Raw genomic sequence first — 23,459 nt, forward strand, 5'->3', positions numbered from 1 at the left:
ATAATCTTTATGTAGTTAAGAACAGCATCGTCTTTGTACTAGAGGACAAAGTGCTCAGTCATTATCAGAGGTAAATTGTAATTTACCTTTATTACATTTCTAGATGACTCCCTGAGTATTCCTATTCCAATTGATACACTTGTTTTTAACTTGATAATTTGTGGGAAACCACTAGAACTGTTTTGCAAAACATTTTAGTGAGACAATAGGTTATATCAATTAATCAGGTGTCTGCAGATATGTGTAGGTTTGTGCATGTCTAGGAGACAGAAAAAAAGTGTGTGTGTAGTTTTGTTTGAAATTTACTTGAATAGTTAAAGATACTATAAAGTTAAATCTTGACAAATTCAAGAACATTAACATTGGGAGAGTACTGCAATTTATTATTGATAATTTCACAGTGGTTTCTTTTATTTCCTTTGCTATTATAGATATATTAAATAAAATATAAGGTTTTTTTTTTATTTCTACCATGCTTTTCTGCAAGCATAATGTTAGTGTTCATTTTGCAAAAAGACCCAGGCATGCTGTGTTACAATAGCATCACATGGTGACCAATGCCTTCTCATGAACAACCCCAGGCCATGCAGCCTTTGCAATATGATCCAGCTTCTAGGTCAATGATCTCCTGCTGCTTTATTCTGATCTCACTGGAACTGATTTGCTTTCTGACTGGACAAGCGTCATTCAACAACAACAATGAAGTCCTTGTCTACAGGATTTGACATCAATGAACCTGACTGTACATGTCTTTTCAACAGTGTTATCAAACCGTTGACCTTTTGTCAGAGTCTGATTATCACAAAAGTTTAGAGTAGTTTATATTATACCTGCACTAGTGCGTCTTCATATATTTTGAGAATTTCAAATTCAAAATTATGATGCTACATTTAAAGTGTATCATTATGATACATTTAAAATGTACTTGTTTATTTGAAAGAGAGAGAAAATAAACACCTCCATTCACTGGTTCACTCCCAAATTGCTACAACAGCCAGGGATGGAGACCAGCTAAAGCATGCAATCAGGAACACAATACAAGTCTCCTATGTGAGTGGCAGGAACCAATTACTGGGGCCTTCCTGCTGCCTCAAGGCCTACATTCACAGGAAATTGGAGTCAGGAGCCCAGGCCTCACCCAGGAATCAAACCCAGGCACTTAGATGTGGGACATGGATTCTTTAGTGTCTTGAGCACTAGGCTACATGCCAGCTCCCTAACTGCATTTTAAATAGATAATATAATCTAGGCCTTCCACATACATTCATAAGTGGCAAAAAAGTTAAAATGAAAATATAAAACACCACCAGGTAAAATTTCAAAAATGGACAATTGCACCTCCTGATTGTTATGTGATGCTGGTTATAAACATGTGAATAGTTATTTTTATTGGATGTACATGAGTTAGATATTTTGCAAATGTGTCCCATGTATGATTTTCTTTTTTTCTTCTTTTTTAGAGGTTTATTATTTATTTGATATTTTTGATTTATTTATTTATATCTTTTGGATCTCCCATTTGGGTGAAGGGTCCAAGTACTTGGGCCATCTTCTAGTGCTTTCCCAGGCCAATAGCAGAGAGCTGGATCAGAAATAGAACAGCTGGGACTCGAACCAGCGCCCTTGTGGCCTGCTAGCACTGCAGGTGGCAACTGTACCCGCTATGCCATAGAATTGGCCTCACCCACCCAGTTTCAAGAATTGTCTATTCACTATCAAAATTCTCAATAAATGTTATGATTTGTTCACTACTTTTACTTGCAAAAGTAAGCAAGCAGCCTCAATTCAGTAATAAATAAATGATGTAAGTTTTAAAAGAGTTGCTTGCATTCATAAATTTTAAAAGATATGGAAAATGAAAATGAAAAGGTATATTAAATACAAAGACACACTTGTATCATTTATAGAAATTAGAACCCACTTGGTACAGATTTAATTTCAAAATTGTCTACATGATTAGAAATGACTAAAAACATATCCTTTTACTTAAGGTGTAGATTAGAATCAAGGCAGATATATCCATTGGGAACAGAGATTGATAGTAGGGGAAAAAATGTGTTTTATAAGGATAGCAAGATAGAAATATTTTGGATATTTCTGAGTTTTCTACTGTTATTTTCCTGTAATGATATAAATAATAATAATTGGTACTTTTACAGTGCTTTATTGTTTATCAAGTGCCTCACATTGGTATCACAGCAGAATACACCAAACACCTTCCGATGTGTCAATGTATTTATCCCCGTTTTATAAATCAGAAAAAGAAGACCAGAGCAGTATGTCCAGCTACATTGTCACCAGGTGATGGAAAGCAGGGTGTTCCAATGCCAGGCCTGGTGGTTTTTGTAGGCTACTACTTTACATCTGCGACATTTTGCCTTGTAAGTGGATAGATAATGTAAGATTTGAGATAAATTCCATCATAGTTATCTTTCAATTTTAAAGGATTCTAAAATAATAATACTGAGAAAATGACAAAAAGTATAATGACAACAGTTACATGGGATATATGTTGTCTGGCATTTTTTAAAGGCTATTTAACTCCTTTATATATTTTATGGTAACTAAAAAAGGTAATATAGTATACATTGTTATAAAACGTAGAATATGTGGCTGGTCATTTAATTTATTCTACCATTAAGGGATAATAACCAACTTAAGGTTTTGGAATTACAACAGCAGCAATCACAGAATAGGGGCAAACATCACTCTGAACATTAAATGTCTCTGTAGCACCCATATTTCTTATGTACTGACTACTACTAACAATTTTTCTCATTAAAAATTCAAAGAGAAAGTGCAGCACTGTCATGCATGTTAATCAGGAATGGTTAGGGAATTATCAAAAAGTGCCACATATCTGCTGTGTCAATCAATTTCCATGGTACAATGGCTAGTGAAGAATAGAATAGCTGAACTACATCAAGATTGAACTTGCAGTTGATAAAAGTCTGTCCTATTTTAGAGAACTCTCTTGGCTGAAAAGTTAATTTGGAAACATACTGAAGGTTAGGAGGTGTAAGTCTAAAAGCGTTAGAGACTACAACATGTTTTATCAACTTTCTGATGAAAATTCCATTCTAAAGTTGATTTGTTCAAAACCTTAGAATTTAAAACTAAAGTAAGGAGCCTGAATTGTGGCAAAGCTGGTTAAGCTGCTGCTTGTAACACCAGCATTCTATAAGGGAGTGTCTGGTGGAGTCCCTGCTGACTCCCAATCCAGCTTCCTGCTCATGCACCTGGGAAGGCAGCAAAAGATGATCCATGTACTTATGTCCCTGACATGCACATGAGAGACAAGGATCAAATTCCTGTCTCTGACCTGGCCCAGACCTGGGAATCGCAACCATCTGGGGAGTGAATCAGCAGATAGACAATCTCTCTCTGTATTTCTCTCCTTCTCCCTGTCATTTTTCCTTTCAAACAAATATTTTCTTAAAATATACATTCAAAATTAAAGAACAAAAGAAAGAAAAAAAATGTACCATTAGCCTATTCTTCAACTTAGTATTGCTACAAACTTTAACATTATCTTTTTCATTATAAACAATATGTGTGCCAGGTGAAACATTTTGGAACCTATTTATAGAGGCTATATATGATCAATGTTATGAATAAAAGCATTAAAAGATCTTTCATAGATTTAATTATAGCTTATCTCCAAATTTTGGGCAACATGTCTTCCCTTGGTCTTCAATTCAGGTATATCAAAACCACTAATCTCAACATTTGGAAAAATATTTCTCTATACTTTCTTTAAACTTATGTGTTTATAGCAAGAATTCAAAGAGGAAGAAAGTCAGTGACTGGATGACCAGTTATTTAATATGTCTCGTTCAAAATTTCCTTAACAGACAAAAAAAATACATTATAGGATTCAGATTCATTCCTCTCTCTCTCTCTTTCTCTCTCTCTCTCTTTATCTCTGTCCACTTTTGTCATTTATTAATTTCCCTTTCTTCATGATTCTTCAGAATTCAATCAATAATATGTGAAAGTATTTAATAAAATGCCATGCAAATAACATGTGTCCCTGAAAGTGCTGGCAAGTATCTGTAAGATTTAAAATGGATGGATTTTCAACCTTCTATTGTGTTGTTGTCTGTTAATAGATTCTGCATGTTGTGGATAAAGTTCTATTATTAAACACGTATTTTTCAAGTCTGTTCTTTCAAAGGAATGTCTTTACATTTTCTTAATCCTGTCTTTAGAAACTAAAATCTATTATATACAAATAAACGGTTAGTTATCAGCTTCATATGTCAAGCACCATTTATTTGGAAACAATGCATGTTTCTCTAGAATAAATGATACTATGGCCAATTCCAAACAACTGGGATGATATCAGTTGGCTCAAAATCCCCTAAAAATCTAACAATTGGCTTTCACAAGCCATTATGAACTGCTTCCAGCAGACCACCAACCAAAATACATAATTTAGTAACTCATGCTGAACCTAGCAATATTTTAATTCATTAAAATGTAATGTTTCTTGTGAATCATTTTTAAATATGAATTTTTAAAATTTTTAGGTTATGTTTGTAAATACAGTTGAATTTTACATGCTTATTTTCCTCTTTTTCTGCAATCTTTATTGAGGCATTATTGACACAGAAAAATTATATATATATTTAGGGTAAAATATGATGTCTTAATATGTATATGTATTTATAAATGATTGGCCCAAACAAGCATACAATTCATTGAGAACATTATGAGAAGTTAAATAAGTAAGATACAAGAAGAAAAGTATATCACTGACATGAGGAATTTAAGGGATAAATAGATGAACTTAAACAGGAGAATAGAGTGGTGATTATCATGGCATACGGAATAGGGAATGGAGAATTAGGAAGATATTAGAGGATGCAAGTCTTCACTCATAAAGTGAATAAGTACAAGACATTAATATGTAGCATTATGACTACAATCAATAGTAATGGATATTGACCTCATATTCTTCAAACTTATTCAACTCATAAATGAGTTGTAAGGGTTTGCTAATATCCCTCTTACTGTTTTCTCCTATGAGGTCATGGTATGCATTGGTGAACAGAAATAGTTTAACTTCTCCCTTCCCAATCTGGATGTTTCCTATTTCTTTTCCTATTACATCTTCATGATGGATTGACACCTTTTCCATTTTAATTTTGTTTCCAGTTATATAGTCTTTTCAGCTGATATTAACATCACAATCCATTTCTATTTAGATTGTTTGTAACATACATAAATATTTTCTCTCTCAAACTTGGTGCAGTTGAATCCAAAGAATGTCCACTGAAGACAACATATAGTTAGATCATGGCTTTTATTTTTATATTTTGCCTATTGACTAGAATGTTTAGATCATGTGCATTTAATGTAATTAATGAATTTGCATCCATTTTCTAGTTGATTTCTTTACAACTTTTATACGTTATATTATTCTATCCCCCCATTACTACCTTCATTTGTTAAATATGTTAGTGTACCATTTTCTTGCCATTTCCTGAGAATTTCAATAAGTATGTTAAGGCATCCATTTATTATTAGAATCAGCATGCTTTTGGTAGTCTACAAAAATAGCACTCCACTACAGCTATCTTCCCTCCCATCTCCTTTTGTGATATTAAGGCCATAAAGATGTCTTTGCACATGATAAGCCATCGGTTAAGTTTTATCATTACTTTATGCAGTCTTCCTTTAAGTTACACAGAAGAAAAGACCTACAATCAAATAAATACAATGATGGCCTTATAGTGAAATTTTGGTGTGGTGGGTGGTGATATTGTCTGACTACAATTTGTGTGAATGATTTTGAATACTTGGTTGTGAAGGGCCTATAGTGATATAAGAATGGAGAAAGAAGTTAAAAGGTTATTGCTATATCCAGGTCATCCAGTATTTTTTATAATTGGTATTGCAGCTCTGTATATAGTAAAGGAAAAGCTGACTGTATTACATATAACAATAGAAAATGTGAATGCAAGAACATAGAGAATTTTTTTGTTATATTGAATGGTAGGAAAAGCAAAGAATCAGATGTGACTTCTAGATTTTCACCTGAGAAGTAGAATAGATACTGTGGGCAGTTAGAGAAACAAGATTACTTGAAGAAGAATTAGTTTAGCAGGTAAGAATCCAATCTGTTGATAGTATGAAATCAGGGTTGGCTGAGTAATATTGTTGCAGGATTAGTGGCAGGAGGAGTCTTCTGTTCCAATTGTTCGAGTCTGTGTCTTGTCCCTGAGAAATGTGGCCATTATTCTCACCAGATTGAACAGCAAAGCCCGTGTGTAGTAGCTCTGTGTAGTACAGCCTCTGCTGTTCCATCAGCTCCCAGCTTCTCCTCCCTGCCAGGTTTTATGAAGAGTGTTGCAGTCTTCAATGTTACAGTTTCTACTCTCTGCCTGTTTCTTTAGCTCATGACCATGAAGAATGAGGCACACAGACAAGGAAGAGTGAACAAATCCAAGGAAGCTTATTGAAAAAAGCAGAGAAAGCTCCCAGTCACTGGGGGGCTGCCCAAAGGGGATGAAGATGAAAGGCTGCGACAAGGGACTTTTCTAAAGGAGGCAGTGGATGCTAACAAAGTATTCACATGAGCCAATCGGAGGATTGAAATTGGAATACCATATTTGGCATAGAAGTTGGCAGAGTGCTCAGGCAGGTCAGAGATGGGCAAGACTTTTGCAAATTCAACATCTAAAGATTGCATTGCGTTTTTTTTTTTTTCCTGTCTCTAAGGAATCCTGATTGTTACACCTTTCCTTTCCAGGGGTCCCTGGAGTCCCTAACGATATTAGATTCTTAGGAGGATCAGTGTAAAATTAAAACGTAGTGGCTAGATTTCAAAATTGTAATTTCAAAAGAGTGGTATCAGAGCACTAAGCCAAGTATGGTAACATTTTACATATCCTTGTATTTACTTTATGGCTAGCAAAGCCAACCTGAGAAGCCATCTACTAGACAGCCATGAAGAGACTGTTTAGGCAGTTGTTTGCATATGCATTAGGCTCAGGGAAGACATATGGAGACAAAGTCACCTAATTTCAGATGAGTCACTCACATGCTGTTGGACAGTTCTGAAAACAATGCTGAAGACATCAACCTATAATGCTGTTAAAGTTTAAATGTAACAAAGAAAGGAATCCATGAAAAAGTGAAAGCTTTTACAATGAGATTAGAGAAAATTGTATCCAAATTAACTGAAGGAGATGAAATATATGTAGATAAAGATATTGGGGGAAAAATAGGTTTAGAAACACAAAGACAGGGGCCAGCACTGTAGCATTGTAGTTAATTCTGTGCCTTCAGCACCAGCATCCTATATGGGTGGCAGTTCTTGTCCCAGATGCTCCTCTTCCAATCCAGCTCTCTGCTTATGGCCTGGGAAAGCAGCTGAAGATGGCCCAAGTGCTTGGGCCCCTGCACCCAAGTGGGAGACCCAGAAGAAGATTCTGGCTTCAGATTAGCCCAGCTCTAGCTGTTGTAGCCATTTGAGAAGTAAGCCAGCAAATGGAAGACCTCTGTCTGTCTTTCCTTCTTTCTCTCTCTGTAACTCTGTCTCTCAAATAAATACATCTTATTTTTCTCTGCAATTTTTTTTTTCTAAAGAAGAAACTGGTTTAAAAGAAATTAGAATTTTCAACTCTATGATATTCAGCAGTTTCTGGCAACTCATGTCGCTGATTCTAGAACCTTGAATCATCAAGCAAGATGTTTCTCTACTGACCAGGCCTTTGCACTACAGAAAGATGCTAATAGGTAAGTAAACTAGATATGCCTATTATGCCCTCTCCTTCATTTTCTACGTATTCAAACTGAGTCAGCTGATAAGCTAATTTCTTAGTCTAGTGACTCAGTCAGGTCTTCATTACATTGTCTAAGATCTTCAGAGTAAAGTGGGTCTTTTAAGATTCTAGATAAACAATATCTTATAAGATCTCTTGGTAAAATGCTGCTTGTTTTTCTGGGTTTGAAACAGTCTGTGAATTTAAACCTCCAGTTCAAAGCAGAAAGTTGGAAACTGTCTAGTTGTGAATACTTTTGTCTCATGACAGAATAAGGAGAAAGGGATTAAATGAAAAGTTCCCATGGATTCTGGGGGGTTCGTCTGAGTGTAAAAGTGCTGCAATGACTGAATGTGTTTTATATATCATGGCATTTTAAGATCTGAGAAATATTACAAGTAAATGATTTAACTGCTTTCAGCTGTCCCTTAAGTTGTTCATAATCACTGATTTTGCTTTTCAGATGAGCATAATAAACTTCTCAATATAGCTCTTTCAATGGCAACAGCAGTGCTGACGCTTCAGTATGAGCGGACTCAATTCCTACAGGATATCTTCACATCTAAGAGAAACAGAAATTTAAAAAAGGAATGCAAGTCTATGCAGTGGCTGTCTGGTATGTTTGGTTAGACAGAGGTGCTGAGTCTTTGAAAAGTCAGATACTTTTAATAAATTTTCTCATGCTTTCAACAGCTTCTGATCTCAGTGATTTTGGACAAATTATTGTTTTTCAGTTTGGAAGTTTATTTTCAACCGTGTGATTTACTAGCCAATTCTGTGGTTGTCACATTAAAACACTGTGACAATTGAGAACAAAATCAATACTATCATTTGGCTCCCAACAAGGAACTAGGGTACCCCAGTTTCTGTGTGAGAACATCTGTATCTTTCTCTAATTCTGAACACAACTCTGATCTCTTTGGAAAACGTGGAAGGTAACAAGGCAATACGAGTCTAGTGAAAGAAGATCCTAGGCCAAGAATTAGATCACCTGACATGGCCAGTGACTATCCAATAGACACAGTCAAGTTGCTTCTCCTTTCTGGGATTTGCTTTTAATATCAAATAACTCCACATTTTTAGATAAAAAAGTACTAATGCTGGACTTCATCAGGTCATTATAAAAGTTACATATGATAAGATGTTCCCAATCAGGTCTCTACTAAATTGAAGTTATATTTTTTAGTATCCTGCACTAGGTTATTCTATTTTTTTTTTTATGCTTAACCCATGGAAAACCCACCAAAGAAACAGGAGAGAATATGCTATCTGTTAATTTTATTGTTTAGGGCTTTGTCCCCAGTTCTTCTCAATAAGCAAATGACAACGATTTAGGGTGGAATGTTTCTTCATAAGTGCCCATGAGAACTATACCTGAAAGTAGGTACTAATTAAGTAGACTCAGAAAAAGCAAAGATGGTGCACATTTTCCCCCAAAGTTGGATGTCTATTGACAGTAGGAATCACAGCAGAAATTCTTCATTCTAATAAAAACATATTTTGCTACACAACCTCACTTGAATTCTTTAATGATGTTATGTTCCTTATTTGTTTGCTTTTAAATAACAGTATGTGACCACAACATTAAAATTATTGTTCTTGGGGGTGGCACTCTGGCTTAGTGGGTAAAGCCACTGAATGTGATCCTTCATCTTAAACGGGCACCAGATCGTGTTCCCGCTGCTCCATTTTCCAACAAGCTTCCTGCTCATGACATGGGAAAAGCAGCAGCAGATGACCCAAGTGCATGGGCCCCTGTCACCCACAAGGGAGAACAAAATAAAGATTGGCTCCTGACTCTAGTGTGGTCCATCCCTGACTGTTTTAGCCATCTGGGGAGTGAACCAATGGCTGGAAGATCTTTCTCTGTCTCTCCCTCTGTCTCTGTAACACTTTCAAATAAAGAAATAAATCAATCCTTAAAAAAAATAAAATTATTGTTTTTATGTGTGTCAGATACACAAAAACATTTTAGAGGTTATCTTCATAATTATACACAAAAATATATATGGCTTATTTAAAAACCAATATTTTATGCTAAGATTACATATATCAATATCATGTAAAATTGACCCTAATCTTATATAAACAGTAAAATGGATAATAACTAAATAAGGGAACATTTACACAGATACAGATTTCCTCAAAATAATGTAATAAAGAAAAGTAGTATGAATATTTAAAATTTTTAAAATACACAAAACATTAACTGCCCAATCTGATAATTTTGACCTTTATTTCATTAGAAATATTTCCCACCTAGAACTATTTATAATTTTGCATTAGCCTAATTTTGATATTAGTACAATTGTTAAGCTTTGTCTAGTTGGGCATCAGGATACATGCTGCTTTACATAAACTCATTTCTTTTTAAAAATATGTTTTATCCATTTTCCTTGATTTTGTTTTTCCATTGAAATTGACATTGCTTTTGCTAATTCAAATCTTAGCTATGGTTCTTTGTGTCACAGTATGCCTCATAAATAGCCACACCATCTCATGTTTCATTTCTCCTACTGAAATATTTGAAAAAACTTGTCATCTGCTGTGAATGTTAGCATATTGTGAAACACCAGCAAATGTTATTGGGTACAATTTATTTCTTTTTAAAGTTTGAAAAAACTATTTATAGCAGTACTGATATACACAGGTATTTTCTTTTTGTTTTTTTTTTTTTTTTTAATTTTTTTTTGACAGGCAGAGTGGACAGTGAGAGACAGAAACAGAGAGAAAGGTCTTCCTTTGCTGTTGGTTCACCCTCCAATGGCCGCCGCGGCCGGCACGCTGTGGCCAGCGCACCGCGCTGATCCGATGGCAGGAGCCAGGTACTTATCTTGTTCTCCCATGGGGTGCAGGGCCCAAGGACTTGGGCCATCCTCCACTGTACTCCCTGGCCACAGCAGAGAGCTGGCCTGGAAGAGGGGTGTTTTTGTTTTTTAATCTTAGTTCCCACATGTAAGGGAGAACATGTATTTAAATAGTGGAATATTTGCATTTTTCTAGCTGCTAATGGTATTACATGGACTCATTCATCAAAATCACATGCAAATCCTTTAAGGGCCCACTCTGTTCTTGAGCAAATGCTCATAGGCTTTATATAAAGCACACTACTTATGTGTTTATTGAGATTTAAAGCATCTAATTAAATGACTCACTGTTCACAGCAGACAGGACCACATCCACTTATTTATAATCTGGCAAAAGTCAATGGGTTGACTCCTATTGCTTCCTTTTTATTTTTTTTGGTGAAATACTGATCTTATTTTTTGACTTTGGATTTCATTTTTTTAAAGATTTATTTATTTTATTTGAGGGTCCGATTTTTTTCATGTTACTGTTTTCTGCACATGCTTTAAAAAATTTTTTTTAATTTACTTGAAAGACCAAATTACTAAGAGGGGGTAGGAAGGAGTGAGAGAAAGAGAGACGGGGGAAGGGGGTCTTCGATCTGTTTCTTCATTCTCCAAGTGGTTGCAAAGGCTCAGGCTGAGCCAAGCGAAGCTAGGAGCCAGGAGCTTCTTCCAGATATCCCACAATGATGTAGGGGCCCAGGCACGTGGCCATCTTTTGCTGCTTTCCAAGGTGCATTAGCAGGGAGCTGTATTGAAGTGGAGAGGCTAGGACTCAAAATGGAACCCGTATGGAATGCCAGCAAAGCAGGCAGTGGCTTAACCCTGTGTGCCACAAAGTCAGCCCCTCTGCACTTACTTTTGACTTTTTTGGCAATAGATTTCTAGAAAAAAGTAATTTTTCTTTGTTAAGTTTTAATTTTAACAGTATAGTATAATTAGAATTATATTTATATTCCCTCAATTTCTTGAATACTTTTACTTAGATTCAACAAATCCCTGAGAAATACCAATAAAAAATTCTGCAAATGGAACATTATAAAATTCAAACAGTATATAAATTGTATAATATATTATATATATATAATATTTGATTTGAATTACTGTTTCTACATGCCAATGATGATCAGGAGCATTTCAGATTTATTTCCTTTGATTCAGAACTATCAAATAGTAAATATCACAAGAAATTTTTCTGAAATAATTTGAATTCAATTGATGTAATATTTTTCAGGACCCACTCTGTGCCATGTATCTTGAACTTCTACCTCTTTCTGTTGGTATTAAATACACTGAATATGTTCTCATTTTTAAGCTACGTTTGGAATACATGTTTGTGTCCCCCTGAAGTTCATATGTTGATACTCTAACACACAATGAGATGGTCATGGGGTAGGACTATGGATGAGAAAAAGGGTTATATTAGGCCATGAATTCTCATGATGGGACTCATACCTTGGCAAAAAAGAGGAGAAAACCAAGTGTCTTTCCCTCTTCAAGTATATGCCAAGAAATTCATCTAGGCATATAATGAGAGGGATCACACCAAGAACTCCACCATCACATGGCCTCCTAGTAGACTTCTAGCCACCAAAGCTCTAAGAAATAAATGTTCACTGTAGAAGCCTTGCAGTCTCTGACATTTGTGATAGCAGCCTGAACAGAGTGAGACAGCTACCTTCACCCACACATTGTCTATCTCTGCACACCAAAGTCTCACACAGTAACTCTTTTATCTTTGATATCTATATGCTCTTATTTTAGATTTCTTTTTTGAAAAATTAATTATGGTATTTTAATAATTTTATATTTCTCATATAAGCATTTTGAATGATTAATAATGATACAAAAATAATCACATTCCACCAACTGAAAATAACCTAAATTTTGGTAACCTTAAGTTCACATAACTCATGATGCATACTTACAAATAGAAAGATAACTGGTTATATAAGTTTCGTGACAGATAGATCATATGGAGTTATTTTGAACCTTCTCTTTGTATAGCTTTATGGAGATGTAATAGACAAAGAAAAGAGTACACATTTAAAAAATACATGATGTTTGGTTAACATATGGATTGTGGCATGAATGTCACAATCAAACTAAGCAACGTGTCCATCATCTTAAGGTTACCATTTTTAAATGTGTTTATAACAATGCTATTGTGAATTCTGAGGAAAGATTTCTTAATGGTGAATGGAAAAAGAATATTCCTTAAAGTTAAATTTAAGAATTTTAAATTACACTCGCTTTTATATATAATTTAAATATATTTTCACATACACCATATGTTGCATTACTGTTGCCTCATAAAGTTTCTTGCTTAATACTTCATTTCACTTAAAACAATAGTCATTGTCCCACTATATTCTTCATTGAGTATCAGCACAATGGAATATATGATGGATCAAATGTGTTTTAACAGCATGTAATTAGTTTTTCCAACTATGATGTCTACATTTTTATTACTATTTTTAACAAGTAAATTAAAATACATATTGCTTTTAAACATTTATATCAGTCTTTTCTAGGTAAACATTTTGCACTTACACACATTTTCAAATTTTTATTGTAGGAAATTTGTCTACCATTATAACTTTGGTTATTTTCTATTATATTTGTTATTCTTTCCTCTTCCTGAGCACCAATGATATATTTTAATATTTTACAATTATTAGCATAATAGTTTCTTATATCATTAAAATATTTGTTCCACCATTTCTAGTATATTTGAGTTTTAATACTGTGTTTTTGATCTCAGCATGTTGTTACATTTCTCCTCTGCAACTTTTACATTAGCACTGGCAGTGCTTTTTCCTCCTCTCCTAGTTGACTTAAATCTTTTTCTAAAAATTATTGTCCCAATTATTTGAGATGATTCATAACCTATGCCTTTTATCAATCCTTTGTGATCATGGCAAACTTTATTTTTTGGATTATTCTTTCTATAACATTTCTTTATATGTCTTTTTCCTTGTATTTTCTGGTTAATATCTACATAGAGTTCTTTATAACTTTGTGTGCATTGCCTGGGTAAAAAGTGCAACGTATGTAGCATCAATTTAGGCTGTTTTTCCACCTAAATAATCACTCTCCTTTTTCACTTTCAAGTGCTTATCTACAAACCTTGTTCTCTGTGACCTACCTATGATCTATTACCATTGCTCCAGTCAAAAGGTAATTTGAACAGCCTTTCCAACCTTTTGATGTTTATTATTTATTTATTTAAGATTTATTTATTGGAAAAGTAGAGTAACAGAGGCGGTGGTGGGGTGGGGGCTTCCATCCTCTGGTTCCCTCCCCAGAGGGCTGCAACAGCGGGAGCTGAGCTGATCTGAAGCCAGAAGCCAGGAGCTTCTGATGGATCTCCCACAGGGGTGCAGGGGCCTAAGGCCATTTTCTAACGCTTTCCCAGGCCACAGCAGAGAGCTGGATCAGGAGTGGAGCAGCCAGGACTTGAATTGCATCTATATGGAATGCTGGCACTGCAGGCGGCAGCTTTACCTGCTATGCCACAGTGCCAGCCAGTGATATTTCTTTTTTGAAGTCTGTTTTGGGGCAGTGCTGTGGCAAAGTAGATTAAGCCTCCACCTGTGGTGCTGGCATTCCACATGGGCACCCGTTTGTGTCCAGGCTGCTCCTCTTCCCATCCAGCTCTCTGCTATGCCCTGGGGAAGCAGAAGAAGATGGCCCATGTCCTTGGGCCCCTGCACCCACGTGGGAGACTTAGAAAAAGCTCCTGGCTTCAGATCAACTTAGGTCCTGCTGTGCGACCATTTAGAGAATAAATCAGCAGATGGAAGACCTCTCTCTCTGTCTCTCCCTCTCTCTGTAACTCTACCACTCAAATAAACAAATAAAATCTTTTAAAAAAAGTCTGTTTCATGCTGAAACTCCAAGAGTATGTATGAGCTTTCAATTTCACACTTATTCTGACTCATATCCTGAACTCTTTGTCTAGGAGATTTCCTAGTGGTAGTTTTATATTACGACCTTGTTTTTACTGTAGCCATGTGTGTGCTCACATGTGTTCATATATGTGTACCTGTTATGTTATGTTATTAGTTATAGCAAGTTTGTAGGGAAAGAAGGATAGTAAAAATAACTTAGCTTTTCATCTTTTGAATTTTGGGTCAAAGATTTATTCATTTACTTGAAATTCAAAGTTAGAGAGCTCAGATCTACTGGTTCACTCCCCAAGTGGACACAACAGCTGGGGCTGGACCAAGGGGAAGCCAGGAACCAGGGGCTTCCTTCAAATCTCTCATGTGGGTGCTAGAAGCATCTGCCGCTGCTTTTCACAGACCATTACTAGGGAACTGGATCAGAAGTGGGACGGTCGGGACACAAACCGGCGCCCATATGAAATGACAGCATTGCAGGTGGCGGGCTTACCCACTATACCACAACTCTGTTCCCTAATTTTTCATCCTGAAATCTCACTTGAACCTCTCCCAAATATCACTCAAGTTTTCTTGCTGTGCTAACTACTGATCTCATAAAAACACAGTGGACACGGGGCAGACCTCATCTACCCTGGACTCTTAGCAGCACTGGGCACTGATCACTCTTGTTTTAGCATTGTGCTTCCCCAGAGATTTCATGAATCACAATCTCTTTGTCCCCTTTTTATATCTCTGAATGCCCTGTATTAAAATCTTTTTGATCTGTTTTCTGTCTTTATATTTCTGGAAATTCTTTTTACTCTGTGTCTTCCTCTCAGAATATCTCATTCATTGTCATGATCTATTTATAATCATTTATTAAATATTATTTATTTATCATAAATACGCTGATCTACTGACCACATTTATTTTCTAAGCTTGTTGTACATCACTGAACATGTCTCCTGGTCCTCAAACTTGCTGCTTAGAAAACAGTTCAAGAATGTTTTCTTCTTTCTAAATTTATCTTCTGATTATACAGAACCTTTATACATTATTTTATCTGGCAAAGACCTAGGAGTCCTCTGGACATAGTTTTCTCTCTCACCTAGCACAGGCAAATTTCCCTCAAGCCATATGGGTTTTAAAACCAAAATATACTGAAGTTTCAACTGTTCCAGTTGCTGTTGTTACCACCATATGCTAAGCCAGCTACATCTATAACCTAGACTAATATTGGTGCATCCTAATTGGAGCCTATTCTGTTCTGACTCTTGTCTCAATACATGTATCTTCTACTACGATACTTGCCATATAATAAGAAAATTAATGTTTTCTAACTGAATGTTTGTATTCATTTATTGAATTAATGAATTGAGTGATTTACTGAAATAATGACTCTATACTAGGTATAATACTTTCAAGAAATGTGAAGCTTTACTTAATGCTAAAACTTAACAGCTCATATGTATAGCCTCAATATTCAAAATTATAATAAAGCCATAGTTATAACAGTTTATAATAAAATATGATTTTGAATATTCTAGTATAACTATTCACCTTCAGATGCATCTGAACCCAGAAGCTAAAATAAGTTAATCTATATAAAGAGAATGTAGTAAAACATGAATTATTATTCAAAGCAAATAAAACCAATGTAATCTAGAGTTCTCCACTATAAATTCACCCATAACCCCTATATCATATTAATTAATGTATATGTCTATATTATTATAAATTGAAGAATGCTATGATTATAATAAAGACAAATAGAATCTTATAATAATAAATGATATAAAATGTTCATGTTTTTATTGAACAAAAAGTATACAAACACAAAATGTTTTCATTTATGGTGTTTTACATGAAATCTCCCAATTCTAACTTGCTAAACCACTGAAATGCATATAGTAGTGTTACTTATTAACATTTGTTGAGATTTATTCATTTGAAACTAAGAGTGATAAACAGTCAATGCAGGGAGGGATAGAAGGAAGAGGGTAGAGGGAGAAAGACAGGGAGAGAGAGTGAGATCTCTCATCTGCTGTTTCAAAACCCCAATAGCTGCAATGGTTGGAGCTGGACAGGTTGAAGCCAGGAAACTGGAACTCCATTCAGGCATCCCATGCTGATGGCAGTGGCCCAAGGACTTGGGCAATCATCTGCTTCCTTCCCAGACAAATTAGCAGAGAGATGAGTATGAAATCGAACAGGTGGAACTCTAACTGGCACTCTGATATGATTGCTTGCTTTGCATGCAGCAACTGAACCTGCTGCTCCATAATACTAGCCCCTACTTATCAAATGTACATGGGCCAAGTACAGGAATGCTATATGTGATTTTTTTGTTATATGTGATAATTAATAATACATGTAATTAAAGAAGCTATGAAGAATGTACTAATGGAAAATATTCTCACCCCATATGTACAAAAAAAATAACTGAAGGGGAAACCAATCCAAGATACACTAGACCATTTCTGACTGATAGTACATCACAATATATGAAAACAAAACAAAGTGTGACCCATTTGTTCTAGCTAAAAACAATGACCAAATTTGAAAGATTTAAGATTTCCTTGGGAAGAATAAGATTTTCTTAATATGCCAATTTTGACTTTTTTTTGGCTTTTCAAACACATGAACACTTTGTAAGTAATGTCACATGAGGAGGAGTCTCAAAATTACCTGCATTAAGGATGATTTGCCATATGGCTGGCGCTGTGGCGTAGTAGGTAATGCTGCCACCCATAGTGCTGGCATACCATATGGGCACCGTTTCTTGTCCCAGCTGCTCCACTTCTGATCCAACTCTCTGCTATGGCCTAGGAAAGCAGTAGAAGATGGCCAAGTCCTTGGGCCCCTGCACCTGTGAAGGAGACCCGGAAGAAGCTCCTGACTCCTGGCTTCATATCAGCCTAGCTCTCACCATTGCAGCCATTTGGGGAGTGAACCAGCGGTTTGAAGACCTTTCTCTCTCTCTCCATTGCCTCTCTGTAATTCTGCCTTTTAAATAATAAAGAAATAAATATATATATGTATTTTTAAAAAAAGATTGGCTTATCTTATAGATTAGTACATAGCGATTTAAATAAGAATAAATATAATATTACCATAATATTACTCAAGTTGAAAGAGAAAATAATCCATAGGGCCAGAAATCTGGTGAATTTCACTTAAATATAAGAATTCACAAAATTATCCTTGTAGTTCATTTTTTTAAACTAGTAAAAAGAATTTTCAGAAATGCTGGTACATAATACAAGATTATTTTGATATACTATTTGAGTTATTTGTATCTTATACATTCCTATATTGTCCTTTTTATATAGATATTCTACTAAAAATTTAAAAGACTATATTTATGTTTTAAATCTTTTTTACATCAACAGCATCTATTTGGTACACGAACACATCTGAAGTTCTTTAGGTGGGAGCAGTTATCTGTGTTGTGTTCTCTCTGTCTCTCCCTTCTCCCTTTTATTTTCTTTTGTTCTTTATTTTATTCTAGAGGTTCCTAACTATAGAAAACATTTTTTTCCTTTAGGTTTCAACCTTAGTACCCTGTCTGCTAATCTAACAGGAACAAAACTTTGCAATCACTTTTACTGACAGCAATTAGGAAATAAGACAGTTCTCCTGTAGTTTTTAACTGATATCATTATTTTGCACCAAATATCAATATTTAAAAATAAATCACAACTAGAATGTCTGCATTGCTTGTTTTTTTCTGTTTATATTCAAAAATTAGATACATAGATTTTTATCTGCAATGTCAGAATTTTGAGACACACCATTTATCAAATGGAAAAAGTAAGAGAGTAGCACTCGGGCATTCTTGAGTCTCTTTTTATAGTTCTTGCTTTGACTCACTTTTGACCTTCAGCAAATGGAGCTCGGTTGAGCTGACTGTAAAACGAGACGGCCATACTGACCTGTCTTCCAGGGGTATTCGAAAACTCAATAAATCAGGGCCTACAAAGTTCTTTAAGGTTCTCCGATGAATTGTACCATCTAAGGGTGAAATGTCAGAGCAGAAAAACGTCTAGTACCTTTTATACATCAGTTATTACTAAATAGGCACCACAAAATAGTATCATTTCAAGCCTTCATAAAATTACTTTTATTTTCTCAAAGAACATGGAGTTAAGTCCCGTTAAAGGAGGACGTAATAGGTTGTGTTAGCCTCCGAAACCAACTTCTTTATTTCAATACTCACTATTCAACATTGCCCTGTCATCTTGGTTAACTGACACAAACAAGCCCTTTTGAGATGAATTATGGATTAATGATTGCATTGTTATGGTTACATGTTTCAGTATCATTGCTTGCTTCTCAGAGACATTAGTTGTAGTTGATGAACAACCACATTGTTGTTGCCAGCTTAATATATAAGAAGTTTGTGGTGTATTTTAAATTATCTAAATTCAGAGCTAAAAATTAATTTTACTTTGATTTTTTTAACATCTACTGATTAAACTTAAGCAGCTAAATATCTTAGGCATTTAACTTCAATATTGTGTCCTCCCCTATCAGAATGAAATTGGGCATTTTCCTATACACAATAGAGGAAAAAAAGCAATTACTATCAATCAGTGACTAAGCAACAGATTGGAGTATTTAGAAAGACTCATTCATACACAGATTTGCAGCAGTGTTCAGCGCCTCTGATTAGATTCCATAGATTTTAAATTGTAGCTAATTAGGCTGTCATAGGTTCATTAATGGCTCTACTGATTCAGCACTCCCTCACCTGCATGCATATTAAAGCTCATTAGCTCCCTTGTCTAAAATACCACCTGCATTAATTGCTGCCGATGCACCAGCACTCTTCAGGAGCCTCTTCTGACAAGGATTCTACCTGCTTGTGGTGCCCCGTGCCCCCGAAAGCTCTTCAGGAGCGCTCACACACAAAGTTCATGGTGCTGCACACGTGGGGAGATTGCAGCTGTTACAAGGGCAGTCAAGCCTGTTTTACGCTTAACAGCAGGATATAAATAATTAGTGATGCCTGTGCTGTAGCGCTTAGCACAAGGCCAGAGTACCTCATTCTAAATTTCTCCTAGACCATCCCTCTCCACAAACTGAGCTCCTAAGTCGCCTTTCTGTGGTTCCTGATTTTTTTAAGCAGCTTCCTCAAAATGACAAAACGAACTCACAGGAGAACGAACACTGTAATGTGCTTTTAGTTTCTCTTCCTCTGTCCCTCACTGGGAGTGATAAACCCCTGGGCAGAGGTCCCTAAAGGATCTTGGTTCATGGCTGCCTAAGTCACCAGGTCAGTTAACCTATTATGACATCACATGTTGTAAGTCAGTCCCATTGCTAATGTCAAATAACTCCTTTAAACTGTTCTCAGCTTTATTTATTTATTATCTATTTTTTACCTATATCTTTTGCATCCCCTTAGAGAAGCTTTTTTTTTTTTTTTTTTTGGCAAAAAGGTCTGAATTCAGAGTTATCAGGATGAGCTGGGAAAATGCTAATAGTAAGAAGTAAGCTATTGGTAAACTAATTCTTGTTTTCCTGTATTTCATGTTGTTTACTCTTTAGGGCTAAATTTTTCAGTAGTAGGCTGTTACTAACTGCTAGTTATTATCTCAGGAATTCCTCTTATTACTGTGTGCTCTAAATTTCTGTAACTGTAGAGTCAAACTTTTCGCATGTACTTGTTTGAGAGGCAGAGGCAGAGAGAGCATGCATGCACCCTCTCATCCATTGAATCACTCCCCAAATGCCCTCAACCGTAGGATGAGCTACAGCCAAAGACAGGAGCCAGGAATGGATCCAAAATTCCCATTTAAGTGTCAGGAACCTAATCACTTCTAGAATCACCACTGCTTCACAGTATCTGTATCAGCAGGTAGCTAGAAACTAGAGATGGAGCCAGGTATTGAACCCAGGTATCCCAGTGTGGGACATGGGCAACACAAGAGAGGCCTCAACTGCCAGGCTAAATACTTCCCCTGTAATGATATCTTAATTTGAGGATTTCAAGGATTGAGAACATCAAATTAGAAGAAAATCATATATATTTATATATGCACATATATATCTGTACACACATATACACGTATGTATTTACATTTATATACAATTGATATATCTTCAAATCTCTAGCTATCATAAATCTGCAAATAATAATGGTTAATCGAATTCCATGTTTTATGCATATATTTGAAGAATAACTTTTTCATAATTATATTTCCCCTGGTCACTAATTTAAGAGAATTCACCCTTTAAAGATTTAATAGCAATTATAAGAAAATGGGAGAATAAGGCAAAAACTGTATCGAGAAATGTGATTTTGGATATAGTGACAAGTTATTCTTAGAATATAGTTAATTTTAGATATTTATTTCTGTCATTTATTTTGTGTACTGTTTCAATTTCTTCCTATGTTTAAAATTAAAAGGATTTTTTGGAAATTTATGGGAACAATACACTCTCAGGATCAGAACAAATGGATGATAATTACTACAACACAATTCTCTTCATTCTTATGCTAATGTGATATTAATACAAAGAAAACAGATTCCATGCAGTCCACACACACAGTTCTGAGAATATAGTGATACTACCTTTCCTTCCTGCCTATTTTTCTTTTTAAAAAATTCTTGAGATTAACATTTTAAATTTACATTATAGTAAAAGGCTTAATGCTTCATTAAATAAATGGGTCAACAAATAAAAAATGACTTCAATAAAATCATTAAGCAAGAGAATCATAATGAAGTTTCATTGTATGGACAAGGTTTCTATAGAATTAAAGATCATTTACACAGATTTCATAACTGTAGCTATATTATTTCATATGAACAAATTAATTCGATAGCAAATGTTTGATAAATTTTAAGAATTTAAATGAATTTAATATTTCTCAATGTATGCAAGTGTCTAAATGAATTGCGTGTTGTGAGGGTAGAGGTCTTAGTATTTTATTCAATATAGATATTGATAGGAAACAACAGCTATTGAAAGGTAAAATGGGAAAACACTACTCAAGATCATAGTTTTAAGCACATAAAATCCTGTATTCTGATCTCATTTCTATCCTGCTCCCAGACAGAGTATAACTCGCAGTCTACACAATGAAGTTTATTCACATTTTTGCTGCTTTGAGGAAGCAAAAGGACTTTGTCACAGATTGGTCTCATTGCCTGAGATTTAGTCACGAAGCAAGTGGTTTACCTATAGTCAAGACCCGCTAGTTTCACAGTGGAGTGGTCCTGTGCAGTGATAACTCCATTATACTTTAGGATATGGTGGTCTTATGATTTTGAAATTTTCCACTATGATAAGAGGAATTTTGTCTTAATTTACATTTTAAATGAAATTATGGCTGGACATTTGTCATTTGTGTAATATGTTTATCGTGTATACTAAATTTATTTACTCTACTTGGTAACACAATTGCAATTTCCTTTTTGCTTCTTTTTAATTTTTGGATGGACTCCCTAAGGTAAAGTGTGCTTGGGTCTTCTTTATGGAAATATTTTTAATTGCTGATTCAGTGGTTTTACCTGATCTTGTTTTATCCAGATTTCTATTTATTTTGGAGTGTCTTTATAGAATTTGCTTTTATTTAATTTGGGCATTCCTAGAAACTTGTGAGTTAGCATTCTTATTCTTTGATATTGCAAATGTTCTCAAAATAACTTTGGAACTTCTAATATCCTGGCACCATGAATATAAATAAGATACACAACATCCTCCTCCAAACTTCAACAAAAAGCTAAGATGACAAATATTGTGAGTTTCATTTTTGTTTTCAATGTAAAAGAAATTTATAACAAGACCTTAACTGAAAAGGAATATGAGGTTCAAGTTTGACAAAAGCACACCCTTAGTGGAATAACAATAAAAAGAACAGCATGTGAGAGAATGCTGGTGAATATGGAACTCTGCTACACAAGCTCCTTACTTAGAATGTAAGCCAGTACACTACTCCACCAGTGTACTTCCCTTTGGACCCCTCCGTTTCTAATATAGCAATGGTTCCTTATAGCGATACTGAATTTCAGAGAATAAATGAGTTTTCGACATATCATTCCATCTTCAAAACAACTATAGATTTTGTGTGATCCTCTTACAATGAGTTTTTTTTTAAAAAAACATGCTTGAGGTTTTCAAAAAGCAGCAATATGCTTTTTTCATTACTCACACATATAGAGTATGTGAAAACATACATTCAATTGAACTAGCATTCTAACTTATGTGTCTTCAAGATTAGTCTTCAAATGCCAATAAAATGCAGTTTTCTGATGAACTGGAATCCTTCTGGTTCCAACTGTCTGTACTTGGTGGGTCCTGATGGCTCTTTCTCCCAAACTTTATGGCTACCTTCGTGGGAATCACTACACCAAAAGCATGCATTTCCAGCCTTCATGTGTTTTCAAGTTTGGATGAATAGAGATTATACTTTAAAACACTCTTAAAAATAAATATCTAACACTCTTTGTCCTAAACCCTCAGTGTTTACCCTTCTATAAATACATTTTAAAAATTAACTGATAAATTTTGTACAAAATGGATCAATCTGGAAAACATCATACTTAGTGTAATAAGCCAGTCCCACAGGGACAAATACCATATGTTCTCCCTGATCTGGGAGAATGAGTAGAGTACCTAAAATGAAATCTGAAGAAGTGAAATTGACACTTAGAGAAGGGATGACCTGAGTTGTCCTTGTCTTGATTGTCGAGAAACATTTTTTTGATATTTCATTTTTTCTTCATATGGCTTATTGAACTCATTACTCAACGTAGAGTTAATCATATGTGTATAATGTCAATTGAGGATGGATCTAAGTAACAAATAAGCATGGGAATAAGAAAGGAAGGATGCAGTTTGTAATGGTAAAGCTATATAGTTCTACATATATTCCACAGGACTTACTTCTAAGGATCCAGTTTAAAAATTTGTCATGAGAACCCAAATCCTATTAAGCT

General features: G+C 35.1%; 1 pseudogene across 1 annotated transcript in view; it reads left to right on the forward strand.

Moving 5' to 3' along the window:
• LOC100349081 (protein SET-like) overlaps positions 1 to 23,459 on the forward strand; it is a 63,421-nt pseudogene that overhangs the window by 34,374 nt on the left and 5,588 nt on the right. The window contains exon 2 of the transcript XR_016222641.1: positions 8,236 to 8,388. The product of XR_016222641.1 is annotated as a protein SET-like (transcript). The remainder of the gene's footprint in view (positions 1 to 8,235; positions 8,389 to 23,459) is intronic.

This window comes from Oryctolagus cuniculus, chromosome 16, assembly GCF_051225735.1.
Source record: "Oryctolagus cuniculus isolate XC-2025 breed Fujian yellow rabbit chromosome 16, ASM5122573v1, whole genome shotgun sequence".
Taxonomy (NCBI): Eukaryota; Metazoa; Chordata; class Mammalia; order Lagomorpha; family Leporidae; genus Oryctolagus; species Oryctolagus cuniculus.